Genomic DNA, 19,321 nt, shown 5'->3' on the forward strand with positions numbered 1-19,321 from the left:
AGGGAATTAATTAATTAGACTTCTTTTCCAATGATACCTGCTCTTTAATTTTTGGGTTTGTTTAGCTTCCTTAATAAAAAACATGAGTAAGGTGAGTGTACCACCATGTAATTTAACTGAGCATCATGTCATTGAACCTCATCACCCAGTAGGCTGGAATAATGCATCTTTGTCTTTCAATAAATAAATAAAATTATATTTCATTTCTACATAAAATATACTATACATAAAAAGTATTATACTAGTATTATAAGCATTATAAAGTATTATAAGTATATAAAAATTACTATGCTAAAACAAAAAATCCCATGACTATAGGTTATGTCATTATTAAAACTAGTTTAACCTTTAAAGGCTGAAAATATTATTCGATCTGTTATAATAAAATTATACTTGTTTTTTTGACGTGACAAAGTCTTAAATTAGGTTGCGGCTCGGAGTCACTCATGAAAAAGTGTAACGCCCGGTAACGTTACGATGCCCGTCCAGTGGGTCCGCCGCACGGGATCCGCACGGGATAAAGCAGATAACTGTGGGTCCGCCGCACGGGATAAAGCAGATAACTATGTTTATTCGTGAAAATGTGGAGTGCTTAGATTCGTCATTTACAACAACTACAACAATAAAGGTAAATAATAATTGTACACTGATATTTCATTATCGTAAACTATGATTGATTGATTAATTGTTAGATTGACACAAAAAGTTGAGAAACTGAGTTTATAGGTTATGTCATACTATTGACAAATGTTGATAGTGTTAAGTAAATTATTAGTTTAAATCACTCTGCAATCAATCGTAATTCAGTCGATTGAGAAGAAACAGCGCGTATTGCTAGTCAAACATTTAAAATAACAAATTATAACCTCTAACCTGTCATAATAGTGCGACCAAACAAACGAACTAAACCGACCAATCACCACGCGCGGAGTTAGAATTTAACTGTGTTTAGCAAGAATTTCAAATTCCAATTTTAGTAAATGTTTTATTCAACTTTACCATTTACAATAACAAATTTTAATTAATTTCAAATTATGTACAATGTTTTAGTAAACAAAATATATTTCTATAGTTAAAATTTGTGCAATTCTTATTTTCATTCAATTCCTTGTTCCTATTGTGCAATTTAATAATATTCATATTAATAAATATTCTACCGAGAAAAAGACGTTGTCACGTAAAATCTTCGCCCGTAAAACCGACTTTACAGGCAACCAAAATTTTTTCTTTCATAATGCCTAACAGATATTCAAATCAAATCGATCTAATTTTTATGTATTATACTTCTTGGCATAAAACATCTTGACGAAATATATATATATGTGTGTGTGTGTGTGTGTGCGTGCGTGCGTGCGTGCGTGCGTGCGTGCGTGCGTGCGTGCGTGCGTGCGTGCGTGCGTGCGTGCGTGCGTGCGTGCGTGCGTGCGTGCGTGCGTGCGTGTGTGTGTGTGTGTGTGTGTGTGTGTGTGTGTGTGTGTGTGTGTGTGTGTATGTGTGTGTGTGTGTGTGTTGTGGAAATAGTACAGTATATATGTTGTATCATGAACATTTGGTGTACGTTTCAATCTTACTGTCATACCATAATATAATTACTGTATTATTATAAGCCTACAATCTTCCTTCGGTAATTAATGTTGAAGTGGTGATGACGACATATATTACAAGAACCCTCACACGCTGACCAGTGTTCAGTTCGCATTCGCCTGTGTTCCCCGTAGTCACAGACAGTAAGTCAATTATTGAGAGATCGGGAATTCGTAGAAGTCGACCTCAGCATAACGCAATTTATTTCAGCTGTAAACCTTTTTCATGGACGTTACACTTCTCACTCAGTTAATTACCATCCTTTATTGACTTTATCTTTTTGTCACTTAAACATCTACATTTTGTAATCTGTTATTTAGTTTTATTTTGATTTAATGCGCAAATTTGCAATCTCTAGTTAATGAATTATTTAACTGGAAAGTTCATTTAAAATATTTACATTACTCGTAATAACATTAAATGTACGACACACTGGGGTAGTGAAGATATTTACACTTAATAGTTTTGGTATGAAGTTGTTAGTAGTTATGATACAAATTTAAGCTCTATAATTTGTATTCTTTCACAATAATCAATAAAAATATAAATCAATTAAGGTTTTTTGGAATAAATAGTAACAAACTGAAATAAATGTGCAAGCATACTTGTATACCTTTGCTATTGAATTCAACAATAGATTGAAAGTTAATAAATGTTTGCCAAACTGGCTTGATTTGATTATAATTCTTGGTACATAATAATAATTATATGAAAATATAAAACTTAAATTACTGAACTAATTTGGGTTATGTGTATGTTTTTAACAAAGTAACGATTGTAGGGGATTTTCAGGATATTCTTCAAGGTTTAAGGTGTAAACCTTAAATTATGAAACATACTGACTGTTTTACGATGGCGTTCATAAACTGATTTTACCAGGTTTCTTAAAAAAGTTTAAGTACAGATTAAACAGAAAGTTTTTGCAATTGGGATATTTGTGCCCAGTTTGATTTTTAAGCTTACAAACTGGTTTTTAATTATTCCTAGATTATCATTTATCCTGAATTGATAGAACTGCAAACCAATTTTCAGAAATATAAACAATAGTTACAGCCTTTTTGAACACAAATATATATATATATATATATATATATATATATATATATATATAAATTATCATTACTTAGGGGTCGGTTAGTGACTATCTTACGTTTATTTCACACTTAGTTACGTGTCTACAAGTGACTTTTCATGGGTCTCACTAAAGATTTATATCGGTGGTAAAATTATTATTCAATACCTATTTTTTATCATCTTGATATTTCCAAAATCGACAAATTTATCACAGCTAACGGCCTATTTCTGTAATAAATAAATAATTTCTAATAATTCAAATACCGGCTACTTGCCTACTTAAAGTAAATTGGTTCTATGGTACTGGACTGTTAGTGTAATGTTCTTTAACATTTTAGTTATAAATAAAATATGTTAACCCGAAGAACGTGTTTTGAATCCAGATAATACTGCAGTGTTAGGCTGTCGCCAGGTATTCAGCGAGGTCTGACAGTTCGGTACTGTACAATGAGCGTAACCAACCTTCCAGTAACTGATCGCCTTGTCATTTGTCACCGCATAGATAGTTACACCTGTCACACAACTGCTTTACATTTTATTGTAGGACATATTGATATTTTGCAAATTAAATGATGGTGAAAAACCAAAAAAGTTAAGTAAAATGATTTTCATAAATCAAATGTAGTATTCCAGTTAGTGGTATACAAGACCATAGTAATAGAATCATAGACAATGTTATAGTTTACTTACATTGCTTATGCGATTTAAATCTTAAGATATGCTGTTGATTTTATGTTTTGTGGCTTAGTTTGGAAGTGGTGTTAAGTTTCAACCCAATTAGATCAACTGACCGTAACAACACACATAACTCAAGAATCTGGAAAATCTTATTCTCTCTCTCTCTCTCTCTCTACCTGTCTGTCTTTCGATCCACACGATACCTCTGGAGCGAAGTGATCTATTCATTTGACATTTTACATGGTTTAATTTCTATGTAGGCAAACATAGATTTCCATTATGGCGCCTTGAGATTTGCCTGAGCGTTATCTCATACTTTTACATTGCTATTTTAGGTAACCATGGTGGCAAAGATAAATTGGAAAATAACTTAATGAAACAGTCGTCTGAGTATACATGCGGCATATTACATCTTGTCAGCGAAATCTGTTACGCTAATTCAAGCCGGCATATTCTAACTCTGTTTAAACTTACGAAATCCGAATTCCTACTAGACCAAGTAAAAATGTACCTAATCTACCAATTTTTCATCACAAATCCAAACGGTATATTTAATGAAAACTGTCAACATAAAGACGTCAAATACTTAACAATATAGCCTTAAAGGTGTTGTTATAGTTGTCTGATAGAGCCGTATGTGGTACATATGTTGTTCATGTTGGGATAAAACATGTGGGTAGAATTAATTCACATAGGTGTGATATGACGCCATATCGATAAACATCGTAGTTCAATTGAATTGAATCATTGACCGCTACATAACTTCAACATATGTTTTACTTTTTTTAATTCCTGAATTGAAGACAAAAATAATTAACTAAACTACTAACTATGAGTCATCACAGTTCGTGTGAAAATTAGAGAGAGTAATCATTTAGTTTTTCTCATTCTCTGGCAAGTGATTGTGGAACTATATTCCGGGAGTTACTTATTTAAAAACTTCCTTGTAGATATAATTTTACGTTTATTATTGGCAATTTAGATCCATCATCCGTTCAATTAAGAATACACACATATTTAAACGTTTACTTTGTTTTAAACCATTTCTGACCAAGTTTTAATAGAAAAGTTTAGATAATTTGTGACAAAAAAATTTTTCGACATCTAGGAAACCTTACTTTACTAATGAATGTTAAGTTTTTTTTAATCAAAGCGTTGTAATCTATAATACCTATAAATTATGAGAAACATAATTTAAATGCAGCAACATGTTAGTGTTGGGAGACTGCGGAGATCACCCTACACATAAAATATCCTCGGCAATCATGTCCCCAATAAATACGAGTGTTTTATCTTGGGGCCGGCAATCTTTTACAGTGTGGTCCCTCCCCTTGAAACGGATTACTTTTTTGGTTCAAGAGTAGTGAGTTAAATATTTGAAACAACGACTTCATATATATTTTCAGTTCAATTTGTGTTTAATAAAAAGTGGTAGTGATGAATTTATTTGTATTTAAACTTAGTTGAATCATATCGTATACATTAGGAAAGTAAATTAGGTACACTGACTAAAGTCGTTAAATCGTAGAATGTGACAATAATCCGCGGATACATAATGCGAAATAAATTTTAAAATTTTTGTAGTAAAATTAACCTCCATGAAAATTAAAAACATACCAAATAATTAAAAAAAGTAGACTGAGGAAGGTAGAAGGTGAGTCTAAAGACGTCAGTGTCGGAGACAGGTAAGATTACTTGAGGGTTCTAACTGACCAAGCAACTTTTACTCCGTCTTCTGTACTAAGTGACGTGGACAAACGCTTGACTTGCGTCAGGTAAGATTACTTGAGGGTTCTAACTGACCGAGCAACTTTTACTCCGTCTTCTCTACTAAGTGATGTGGACAAACCCTTGACTTGAGATAGATAAGATTATTTGAGCTTTCTAACTGACCGAGCAACTTTTACTCGGTCTTCTCTACTAAGTGATGTGGACAAACCCTTGACTTGAGATAGATAAGATTATTTGAGCTTTCTAACTGACCGAGCAACTTTTACTCGGTCTTCTCTACTAAGTGATGTGGACAAACCCTTGACTTGATATAGATAAGATTATTTGAGCTTTCTAACTGACCGAGCAACTTTTACTCGGTCTTCTCAAGTTCAAGTTCAAGTTCAAGTTCAAAAAACCTTTATTTATTTAGGAATTTACATGTATTACTACATTTCATATGCCAACATGGCACGTGCGAAATGAAAAAAACATATACAAATTTTATACAATTATATTCATCAGAGTCCTTCAGCTGGCTGCGGTTTTACTTTCAGTCCCACCCAAACATTCATGTGAATTACAGGACGGTAATATACCCATACCTCTATTAAGTATAATAACTAAACAGAACAACATATAAATAAATTACTAACAATAAATAAATAACTAATTAACGTATATAATCCAACATGATAATAAATAACTATAAAGACATAACATAACAATAACATAACAATAATTAAATGAATTTATGATATAATTTTTGTAATAGTCAATAAAATAAATATCCAACAAACATAAGTAACTAATGACTAATACATATCTAAAATCAAAACCTGCCAACAAACTCCAAAAATCTAATAAATAAATATCAACAATTATACCTCATATATACATACAATAACCACCAGAATAACATATAAATAAGTTACTAACAAAAAATAAATAACTAATTAATGTATATAATCTAACATGATAATAAATAACTATAAAGACAACACAACAATAATGTAACAATAATTAAATGAATTTTTGATATAATTTTTGTAATAGTCAATAAAAATAAATAATTAAATAAATAACTACTAATACTACTAAATACTACTAATAACTACTTCTCTACTAATTGATGTGGACAAACCCTTGACTTGAGATAGATAAGATTATTTGAGCTTTCTAACTGACCGAGCAACTTTTACTCGGTCTTCTCTACTAAGTGACGTGGACAAACGCTTGACTTGAGATAGATAAGATTATTATTGAGCTTTCTAACTGACCGAGCAACTTTTACTCGGTCTTCTCTACTAATTGACGTGGACAAACGCTTGACTTGAGATAGATAAGATTATTATTGAGCTTTCTAACTGACCGAGCAACTTTTACTCGGTCTTCTCTACTGTGACGTGGACAAACGCTTGAATTTTACATTTAGAAATCACTTTATTAGTGCTCAGTGTTGTATAATCCCTAATAAACTAAAGTAACTTAACAGTTTAAAGAGTAATCTGCATTACTCCGTAAACATCCTTTTTAGTGAATCAATACTTGTTAGTTAATGTTATCAATGTTTCTATTTTAACGGTAGTTATAGTAAGTAAATGTTTCATTTAATTGTGTATTTGTTAAATTTTACTCAGCTTCATATTTTACTTAGCACTCTTAATAGTCCATCCAAGAATGCATATATTCTTACACAAAACTTGATGGGTTGTAAGAGTTCTTATTCTAATAAATATTATAAAATAAAGGAATTACAAATTATCCTTGATAAAAAGGATCTTAAAAGTTGTGTTACAGGCTGTCCTGCTTGCGGCGGTGTACTAACAACATTAATTAATTAAACCAGGAACTATAGAGTAAGTGCAGAATTTAAATAATACATTAATCTAGCATCCATCAAACTTTGGCCCTCAAAAGTTGACTTCTGTTATCTCAGAACTATTTACGTTTCACGATTATTACCTGGTTTATGTGATCGAGACTGTAATTCACCAATCTGGAGTTTGATAACTAGGCAGATAAGACCTTTTTATTGTGAGTTGAGATTATTAAATACAGGACTGACATCAATGATAACACAGCCAGGATCACTTCTGGCTGTTTTATACCTTCCAGTTGAACCTACCACTGAGCACAGCAAAAACCGATATTTCATTTAAATCTGGGCAATCCTATGGGTGTCCAGGAGCGGTACATCACAAACCGCAAATGTCGATGTTCTGAGGTGCAAGAGTTAAATTCCATAGGTCTAGTCTACTGCGAGAGATGACTGTTGTAGTTGGTGGAGGTCGTTTCCTAAGTGTCATAGGTTCTTGCTAGCCTCAACACAGGAGAGTGCCTGCTCTGACTGAAAAGGCAGGTTCAGAGTTGCCCCTCTCCCCATCATTCAAGGGGACATGACTTAAGATTAGTGCCCTAAATTCTTTCTCAGGGATCTCGATATTTGGCGGATCCTATCCATCCAGAATATATTGTTACTAGGATAACAGCACAAAAGTCCTTATAGGACTGGGTGCAAATTATATGCTTCTTGTCCTAAGAGAACAAAAATATCGATGATTTTTAGATCTTTACAATTAAAGTTATTCATATTCATACTTAATGGAATATTAATATATAACATTGAAAGACACTTGATTTTGACATTTTATTTTCCATTGTTAAGTTATCCTTGCACATAGTAAAGAACAATTACCGTAGAAACTTTTTATTACGTCATGTCAATTAGCCATAGCTCTTGCACAAATTATCAGAGGCAAGCATTAGCTTCTGTACCCGTTTCACCACTGTGGAAAAAATTTAGAACCTCCATATCACGTACAGCATCTTGCGATTTATAATTTCATTTTATTACTTACTTCGAACTTTAAATGACTTTTATATACAGTTTATCTTGTACAGTAGGTACTCTTGATGACATTTGATTTTAATAAAGTCCGACCTTAACATTAGTGGCAAATAAGATAAAATATGAAGATGTAATCACAATGTATTACTATTTTGATTGTGAATGTAAATTTAAGCGATAAAATCGTTTCAAAGTAAATAGTAAATGTTGTGGGAAAAACTAATTATGAATTAACTTTATGACCAAAGTAGTTATACATTTTCATTCAAACTGTCAAGAAATTACTTACAATAACACATATACATTATATCAGTACTGTAGCAGGTGACATTAATAACATGGAAGCCTTATCTTTAACTATATATATTTAAACAATGGAATACAATAAATAACTTCGTAAATTGTACACATAAATGGATATATACAGACCATTAAAAATTGTGTAATACATTTAATAGGAAGAGAACATATTTAATGTAAAATAATAAAAGGTGTAAAGGCAATACTGGGCCTGACCAACAGAAGTGGCCGCTTCTTAAAACGGGCTGTGAATAAAATTGAAAACAGACTAAAATTATATGGTAAGATACTGGTTTCAATAAATATGGAAAAATACTAATTAATTTATTAATGAAATTAAAGTAAAATTGGTTATCTTACCTCATCATTTCATAGCAGTTTTCAAATTCAATCGGATTCTAAATTAAATTTCAGCACTGTTAATATTAATTCATATACCAGTTCACAGCTAGAAGACCTGATGAGATTTACAAAAGTATTTAAAATAAATTGATTAGATGATTTCTATATAAGAAAGCCGTAGTATAATAGAATCATGTGAGGAAATTATTCTTTATGTTGATTACTAATATAACCTTTCATAAATTACATTTGGGTCTTACCTTATGTTCACTTAAAAATAAATTAGGTAAAACCAGTGTCTAATAAAGATTTTACAGAAGAAACGTAAAACCATTACTTAACTTTATAAATGATAAATTAAATTTAGCAATACAACACGATCAAAATAAAAGTACAACGAGATATGGAACAACAAGATATTTAGCAGAATTTTATTTCAAAATTCTTAATTTGTTTCTTATTTTAGTTATTACAAAATCCCAAATTTAATTTTTTTTAAATACAATTAATAACGAAAATTAAGTAATTACTTCTTCCTTCCCATCTTTTTTGTCAGTTTAATTTTTACTACAATCTGGTATTTCTGAAATTACTTAGGACAGAAATTAAAATGAATCCCGCCCCTAGCGGCTACAGAGCAAACAAGCGTAACGTGACGTTACGTGACGCGAAAAAAAGTTTTCCCTCGTGCAAAACATACATCCATAGACCGCCAAAAGAAGTAGTCACTTTAAAAATCTATAATTATTTTTCAAGATGAACAGCAGATAACAGGACAATGAAAACAACGATTGTACAATTTAAATATCTAATGAAACTCAGCCGAAACTTTACAAAAATACATACAAAACTATGCAGACGTTAATATAAAGGACATATAAAGGAACGTTAAAAATGACAGAATAAAACGTGACAATGATTCAACCTTCCATATTTATCCTCTGTATTTATAGAAAAACAGGACCTTGACAAAATATTATTTTATATACTTATAACAAGTTTTTTAAATAAAAATATATTTTGTATATTGGGTTTTGAATATTTGTGGATCAACAGAACAGAATACGATACAAGGGAATGTGGATATTATGTTTAGTTTATTTTATAATATAAACAAATATTTTGTGGATTATAAATATAAATTCGCCCAATGTGTTATTTATGCAAACCCGTAATAATATGTTATACACCATGTATTTACCACTGTTAATATATTCACATACACCTGTCACATCACAACTAAAATATACACTACAAAGTGAAATTTATATGTCACGTTAACCTAAATATACATTGGTTTTACATTTTCAGATTCTAGTTATTTATCCACAAATAATTATGCTAACGCTGTATATAAAACCCATGTCTGTTTCTGGTAGTAATCATAAATAAGATTATCAATATTACTTATATTATGTTATATTATTGTATTTAATATTAAAAGAATAATCCAATTAATCAGCGATTAAAAGATAGCCTTGACATCTTATGCCTTCGTAAAGCTCTGCTCAAGCATGTTAAAAGTTAAAATAAAATAAATACTATTAAAAATATACTAATGTAATAAAATCACTGCTGTAAATAAAGTCATTAGAATTACTAATTAGTGTGATTCTTCCGTAACGAAAGTAACAGGATGGGCCGGTATATTAATAAAACTCACATTTATCTGCCAATTGTATTTACTGAAAAACTACTGGTTAGTAAATAAATAAAAATCAAAAATTCCATTTACGATTGTTACCTACATAACATTTTTTGTTATTTATAAATTCGATTTTGTTTAGAGGTGTCAGGTGGGATAACTGTATGTCTTGGCTCCATTCATAAATAAATATAGTTATATCAAATAGTAACTGCGGCTGGGGCCCAGATAGCTTTACAACATATACGCGGACCCCACACACAAGTCTAGGGGTTAAGGGTGAGCCGTATTTCTGCCTTATTATTTATTTAGTGCACTTCTCTAACCAAAACCAGATCTATGTTGTTTGTAATTGTATAATAAAGTGATTAGTAGACATATAGATTGTAAACAATGTAACACAAAAAGTTATATCTAAAGACGTAAAACCTATGGAAGTTTCTCAAAGAAATGCTTACTCGTGTTACTAAGATGTCACAAAACAACCCGGGACTGAACACGGCAAGGTGCTGGGGTGACCCCTACCCGCTGCGCTCGTGTGTGTGGGTGAGCGTACGTGCAAGGTGATTATCTAGTCCGTCAGCCAAATCCTAAATCGCTAATATTATACAATGTTTTAAATGTTTTAGTGAGTTTTTATGATATAAGTCATTGTTTTTGTGTTGTGTCATGTGTTTTGAGTTGAGTCATTTGAACTAAAATAACTAAGCAGTTTGGCGAATAATATTTTACACCATACTCTAATGTTGGATTGCCATCTTCAAATCTCGCAACTTGTAACAAAACCGTATGGGTTGTTCATAATTTTGAGAAAATATAGATATCCAATTAATTTGTAAACTGAATAAAAAAATTTTACAGAACAAAAAAAATGTTTATAAACATTAGTTTATACAGAACTAAAAATTAAATCGCATGAACCTATATTGTATAGTAGGAGTTTTAGATTCCACATAAGGTTACGAATTAATTTTCGCTTTACTTAAGTGTAGTTTAAAAATATTACCTATTTAAGAAGGTTTTGTATAACGTGAGACAGTTCCATTTATACTACTGTTATTATTTTGTTGTCAAAGACTCTTATACTTATTATTTTGTTAGAAAAGTTTGAAAAAGGCCACCTATATGTCAATATTTTCTTATATGTTCGTCCTAAAAACTTTCTAAGTTACTTGACAATATTTCGTAATATAGGCAGCGGTTATGAAAAAACCTATCACTTAAGGGCCAAGACATTTTTTTTATTTTGAGAACGGATTAATCGTAGACAGGAAATACTGATTAAAGCTTCATTTATATGTAGGAAATTTAGTTCGATAATGACCCATGTCAATATATGGAATTTAGCTAAATGTGATCGAATATTTTACATTGGTCTTATAGAAAACTACAGTAGCAACTATACAATTTTCGAATAAATAAATTAGTAAGCAAATTTTTTTTAATCATAAAAAATGTTAACATGATTATGTCATAGTGATACTAGCAGCTTAATGAAACAGCTAACATTAACTTTAGCTCTGCATGAAACTTTAGTAAAGCCCGTTACGTGATACATGGTGTAACGTGCTGTTACCTTGGATATAAGGCTAAGTGATTATATAAGTCATTATAGTTCATTAACTTTCAAAGAGAGAGAACAATTAATGTTGGAAAATACAGAACTCTATACGTCTCAAGTATCTATAATACAATTTCATTTCGAAATGCGATGGAATTCAACAATAACCGTAAATAATAGACTAGGTCACGACAATATCCAGTAACTCGTTATAACCCATGTTATCTAGAGAGGGGCGGGACACCAATGTGGGATGGCTGGCTGAAGATACAGTATCTGCATGTAAGGAATATATGTGCCCGAATGTAATGTTAGGACTAACACAGATTGTCTCTGCAATGAATGCGAACCAATCGTATTTATATGTTTTCTTCACATACGAATTTATGGCATACAGTGCTCGTGACCTTTCTTTATGGTCTAGTATTTCGGTAAACATACAAATAAATGTATACTAGTATCTTAACAGATAAATACAATTTGTTAATATTTCTTCTCTTCATTTGTTAATATCAATATTTAAATAACAAATAAATACAGACATAAATACGTTCTCAGTAATTACACATCCCTTGGAGCAGTGACTGTTTAAACACCAAATAAGCGCAAAGCGTTACTCATTTTTACTCTGTTAAATAACCGTTAACATACTTTTTATATTGTTTTGACTTAACATATAACGATGGATTATGTCCAAAAACATACTGGCCTTTAAAACCTGTCATCGTCATTAATTTAAAACGTTTACAATTGAAACAAATATAAGTAACCATATTGCAACATTTGCTTTTTTACTGGTTTAAGATTAATTTTAAAACACATCTATGACGTTTTTACTGCTGGTGGCAATTAGCGTGGTGACGTTATTGTTGTGATGTCACTATTGAACGGGTTAAACATTTAATAAATACGGGCTATATTGATAATGAGAACATACAGAAAGAATCTCAATACAGTCTGCAATATGATATTAGTTTTAACGTAACTTAAGCTAAGCCACCAATGATTTTGAACTAATCAAAATTAATTTGGAGTCACCTGATGGTTTCATCTTTCGTAAAATCTAAGACTTTTCCAATTACTCTGTCTTCAAAGTTAAGAAGGTCATAGAAATTATTGAAAACACTAGATAAATGAATTTAAAGATCTTGAGTTCTAAAGGATAACGGTTGTATATGTACCCTCTTTTAAAAATACTAGGTACATCTCATTTTAACTCAGACTTATTGCTTACTCTACACGATAATTAAGACTATATAGCTAGACAAAGCAGTATAAGATGCTATGTGAAAAACTGTTTCCGAATGTTTGAAACCAAACCATGTCTTATAACACTGCAGAAAGAAAGACAAATAGAGAAAACTTCTGCGAGTTGAAGTACTTTCCTCGTAATTCTTCTTAAACAATTCCATTAATATTAATATCTGTTCTCAATGTTAGCATAATTCTTAGTTTTCATTTCAAGTTTTCCCCATTTCTAGTCGTAATATATTCATTATATACCAAAAGGGCTTAATTTTTAATATTAAACTACTTTGTAGCTTTTTGGGGTCAAACTGTGATAAAGTTAAGCTATATACGGTGTTATTGCCATGTTGAGCGTTATTCAGGGTGATTGACGAAGATATACAGAAACTTTGGGAGCTCAATCTACATGTAAATATTGAAAAACTTTACATAAACATGGGTCTGGAAATGCTTTGTTAGCGAGTTACGGCTAGCGAAAGATCTTTCCCGGAATTCAGCTCACCATATAAAACTAGGTCTTCCTGAAATAATAATAATAATAATAATATCCTTTATTGCGTGAAACAATTACAATATTGCATGGCATGCGTCAACGTAACTATATAAAGTAGATAAGTACATCAGATAAATGATATTGGTCAAGGTAAATACATACAATGCAATACGATTCTTGTATGTACCAGAACCGGGGATTTCGTGGTTGTTAATTTCAAAAAATTTTCATCCCAGCGGCCCATCATGAACTCATCAGTTGAGTAAAATGCCTTTGACATAAGAAAATGTTTTTAGTCGAGTTTTGAATTTTTTTGTTTCATTGAGTTGTTTGATGCCTTCAGGGAGCCTATTGATTAGTCCGACTCCAACTTGAGATGGTAAGTGTTCGAAAGCTGCCGTTCTGTGCTGTTTCGACTCGAAAGTTATTCCTGCCTCTATTCCCATATTGGTGGACATCCCTACCCTGCACCAACTCGCATTTAAATCGGCAGTACAAGGCCCACCTCCCAGAATATAAAGACAGGAAGGGTCAGCAATCCAAGCTCCCTAAAGGCATATTTGCACGACTCTCTGGGGTTTAATTTTGAAAGAATTCTTACGGCTTTCTTTTGAGATCTGAAAACTCTTTCAAATCTGTATTTGGAACAGCTTCCCCACAATCTCAATCTCAATATGGTCAAATGTGGATGTATCAGACCGAAATAGGCCATTTTTAAATACATCCAACGAACAAAATTTTTGCAAGATTGCGCAGGTCATAAATTCCCGAAGCGACCTTAGAGCAAACGTTTTCAATGTGATCGTCCCATGTCAGCCCCCGATCAAGGTACATTCCAAGGAACTTAATGGAGTCTGTTTCTTCCAGAAGGAAATCGTCCACCATCACCGCGGGTCGAAGCTCTTGCTCTTGTTGTTGCCGAAGGCAAAAATGTATGACGTTTGGATTTTGAACTGTTTTGTTTTCAGATTGATTCTGGAGAAATATTCGATGCATGAATTCAACTCAATGAATGACTCCATTTTCAATTTCGTTTTTTTGATTTTGATCTGATGCAGAGAGAGTCGTGTCGTCAGCATATTGAATCAATTTTACCATTCTGGATTGCAGAATTCAATCTGTTGACGTAAATTAGAAAAAGGACTGGCCCTAATATTGATCCCTGTGGGACACCGTAGGGCATTTTAACTTTGCCTGACAAGACACTCGCAATCTGCACGCACTGCTCTCTATCTTTTAAAAAAGACGAGATCCAATCGTGCGGCAGTCCCTCCGAATACCACTTGACCACAACTGGTGCAACAGTGTTGCATGATGCACACAGTCAAAAGCTTTAGAGAGGTCGAGGAATATGCTTAGCACGTGCTCTCGCCTCTCCAGGCCCTCGACAACATTGTAAATGAGATTCGTTACAGCATCGATTGTCGACTTGTTTTTTTCTGAACCCAAATTGTTCGGGACATAGAACCTCGTAACGATCAAGAAATTGTTCAAATTGTTTGAGAAAAGCTTTTTCAATAATTTTGCTGAAAACTGGGAGTATAGAAATTGGACGGATAGTTGCTTGGAATGCAAGCATCGTACTTTTTGAAAATTGATATAACTTTGGCAATCTTCAATGCTGACGGGAATACGCCTTGAGCAAATGAAAGATTGATCAGTCGGGTGAATCTGGAGTCAAGAGGTATTTGAAGCAACCCCTGAGCAACCACACAGACATGCCATTGGTGTCACTGGATTTTTTTCGGTCTCATCCCGCACGATACGGGCCACCTCCACCTCACTCACAGGAAAAAAGAACCATAGATGAGATCGGTCTCGTTCAATGGATCATCGCGAGGGCTATCCGAAAATGAGAGTCGTCTGGTTCAGCCACAGTTGAAAAAAATTTGTTAAATTCACTTGCCACTTCAAACGGATCATCAATTATTTTATTTGTTGTTTTAAGTGTTGGAATTGAAAATTTTGAAAAACTTTGTTGTTTTGTGCTGTTTTTTATAATGTTCCAAGCGCTTTTTTGAAAAATTGTCTGATTGTCTCAGTTTGGTTTCGACATCCCGGTAATCCCGGTATCGAAATCCCGGTAAGGTAGATTAAAGGGCAAAATCAATTGTTTATTATGGTTTATGACCAGATAAATAGTACATTTAATTATGTTTTGAGTAAACAAGAGTCAAAGTGAGTGCATTAAATAATTTTACACCTCACTAACTTGGTTATTTTAACAAGAAACATCTCAACATTGTAACAAAACTGAAAGAAAATTTGTTTTCACAGACAACATACCGGTGCAAATAAAATACACAGAAAGCCAGTATTAGCTTCTTTTAATCAAATTTTAATCATAAAAGTACAGTTAACCGGAAAGCATTAATTTTAACCTGTTCAAACTAAATTGCAGAACATTTTAAAATGCCTTTTAATCTCAATTACCAGCATTTCAGAAAGATCTAATTGTACATAGTGAGCTCAAACCCGGCTGAAATCTTTCGCTAGTTTTAACTTTCTAACGAAGCGTTTTAGGATCCATGTTTGCGTACACTTTTTTCATTATTTGTACTTGTAGAATGAACCCCCACAGTTTCTGCATATTTTGGCGAATCACTCTGTATAAAATGCGTAGTACAGTGGGCTATAATTAGTATGAAGCTATACAAATTTCATACTTTATATAAGCATTCTAAAATTTTAATACGCTTCAAGCAGAGTATGAGAGACAATCTGATCCAAGGCTTTCATCGTGTACAACATAAATGCGTTATCTACTCCCCTTGCATACTATCCCCTAACAATACCGTCGTTATCAAGATCGTTTTTGATTTAAAGGAAGTACCAAGTTTTAAACTTCTATGACATCTCTATCAAGAGATATTCCACATACGGGCAGACGGGCAGTGTCCCATCCACTCAGTTTTCAGGCTCTGGGACATTTCTGCCAAGATTTCTCGCACAGACAGACCATGACACGATAAAATAGTGCTTAAATAGTGACAATTTTGTATTTTTACACTTTTTATAACCGTTCATTTGGTTAAAACCTTCAGTGTAGGAGTGATAGCAACACAATATAAGCATAAATATAAAATGCTTTTGGCTTAATAGTAGCTGAAAATAACATCTATAGTTAACATTAAACCTGCGCTTCATAAACTACATACGCTACATGTAGTTAAGTAGTTGGAAACATTCGGATGTATCAATATTCTCCGTTGCCGATTTATTACTTTTATAGTCCATATAATTAGTAGTCATAAAAGACCCTAACCTACCTGTAGAACCTAAATGTTACCTCAAAATTATTTTTGAGAGTATTTTAATTATAAAATCTCAGTAGTATAAATACAGAAAGGGATTCAGATACGATAGTTTCAGCAGTGATATTTAATTTTCACTTACTGTATTTATAAGTTTGGAAACAATTCAAACTGCGTTGAGCTTAGTGACACAAATCTTGTGTGAACAGATTTATGGACAAAAACACTCCATTGGCTTAACACTGTTTTTTTACACACTGACGCTTGTGGTTATTCGCACATAAATCTCATATAACGATCCACTTTAAACGTACCAACAAACTTACTTTTATTCTCGTCAACTCATAGTTTATACGAATCAATGCAGGAAACAAAAGAAATTTTCTGAAACATTTATAATTTATATTATAAATAAATATTTTAACTACGAAGTGGTAGATACAAAATTTCTGAAATTGCTGGCGCTTTTTTGGTAGATGCGCATAAAATTATTTCATTTTTAGAATAATTGTTATCTAGGTAAATTGTATAATAATATAAGTATACTTGATTTGTACATTTCAGCCAAAAGCTATGTAAATATTGAAGTACTTTTATTGTATTCAAAGTTTATACAGTCAAGAATAAACAAACTAAATTTCAAAGAGCTACATAAAAATGTATTCTTTGTGATATAAACATTTCTCAAAACCTGTTCGATCCCAAACAATAGAAAGAGGTTCCTAACTATAAATAGATAATATAATTCAAACAAATGTTTATGGATACAAATATAAAGAATAAATTAGATGAATAAGCAAGCAAACGGATGCAGGTTTCCAAATGTCGGATGGATACAGGGTTTTTATCCTATTTTCCAGTATATATTATATCCCCGCAAGTTTTTAGACACAGACATCAAGAATGCAGTAGATCAGTGAATAACAAGCTAGAATTTTATAAGTGTAAGTGGATGTAAAACCGTATGCATATTATTTCTAGTACTAATAGTTTATACTCGTTAATTATTCCCAGGTATGAGATTAGGTACAAGAGTGTTACTTAGTTTTTTAGAGGGTCAGACATTTAAAATTAAAATTTACTTACAACTAAAGAGAAAAAATACTTTTTTCTGGCAGTGTAATAAATATACTTTTTAATAATTCTACGTATTAATACTTATCTCAAATTAATTTAATCAGCTTAAAAGATTATATATATATATATATATATATATATATATATATATATATATATATACATATATATATATATACACGTATTTGTGTTAATATAATTAAACTTTCCTATAAATGTGTCCTATAAATGTGCACAAATTCAACACTGCATGGATATTTAAAGGCCCCATTGTATATAGTATTTTATTACAGTTATTTTCAAAGTATGGAATACAAAAATTGAATATTTAAACAATACAATTAGTAAGAAATCTTCCTCAAAGGTCACATGATAATTTACACTTTTTATTTACGTTATAATTGGTAGTAGAGGTTCTGTAATATCCTTAAAAACATTGTAAGATTATGTTGTGCTCCAAGCATTATACAGGGTAGGGGTACGTTACAACATGAGCCACATAATATACAGCGCTAATGTTCCATGCACAATTTCAAGTACATACCTCATCCCATTATGCTACAGCTGTTACTACGTCAAAAGTAACAATTGTCACATCAGTCTATTCAGTTTGTTTTTAAATACGATTTTTATATTCCCGTTGCCGTCATTGTTACCTACAAGGCTCATTGAACATATGAGTTACCTATAAGAGATCTATGTCTAAATATTAAATAAAGCTCAGTCAAATACAATAGCTGCGTGACATGTGACATTACGTAACTCGATGCTGCATATATGGATGTGAAATGAAACCAAAAATGTTTTTAATTAAAAAGATGTTAGGACTTAAAGTTCTATATTCAAAATAAAACTCTTAAATTAAGCATCGTGAAAAATATTTAATTCAATAATTCAGTTTAATCTTGAGATAATGTACGTAGAGACAGACAAACATAAATTAATCTCCAGCTCTTTGAGTGATAGGCTTTGATAAACCTCTTCACAAGAAATGTTTAGTTTAACTGAACAAATTAAAAATGAAATTTATTTATTGTATCAATCATGTAACTCTTTGTAGACAATAACAAAACTATTACATTTACAGTACGGTATATCATATAAGGAATAAACACTTCTTTCTCTTACTCAACTCTTTTTCCGCATATTGAAACTGATATAGAGCGAGCCAACTGAACCGAAGTGTAACACAAAGCTAGTGTAAGTGATTTGCGAGATCGGAATACTCCAAACCTGTCGCTCTGTTTTTACACTCCTCCACTTCTGGTGAAGCCATTTGTAAATCATAAATTTGTTAAACTTACTGGAAACACTTGGAAAATATTTTTCTTACTGTGTACTGAAGAATTGATCATTTAAAACTGAGATAAATAATTTTCGATAATTGATTGATAGATTAGGTTCAGGAAATATTGAGTTTACTGGTCATTGATGTAGGAGACGTTAAAGTATTCATAATTCGGAAAAAACAGAGGGGGAAGGAGATATTAATATAGGAGAGCTC

The sequence above is a fragment of the Homalodisca vitripennis genome, chromosome 8 (genome assembly GCF_021130785.1).
Source record: "Homalodisca vitripennis isolate AUS2020 chromosome 8, UT_GWSS_2.1, whole genome shotgun sequence".
In the NCBI taxonomy this organism is placed as follows: domain Eukaryota; kingdom Metazoa; phylum Arthropoda; class Insecta; order Hemiptera; family Cicadellidae; genus Homalodisca; species Homalodisca vitripennis.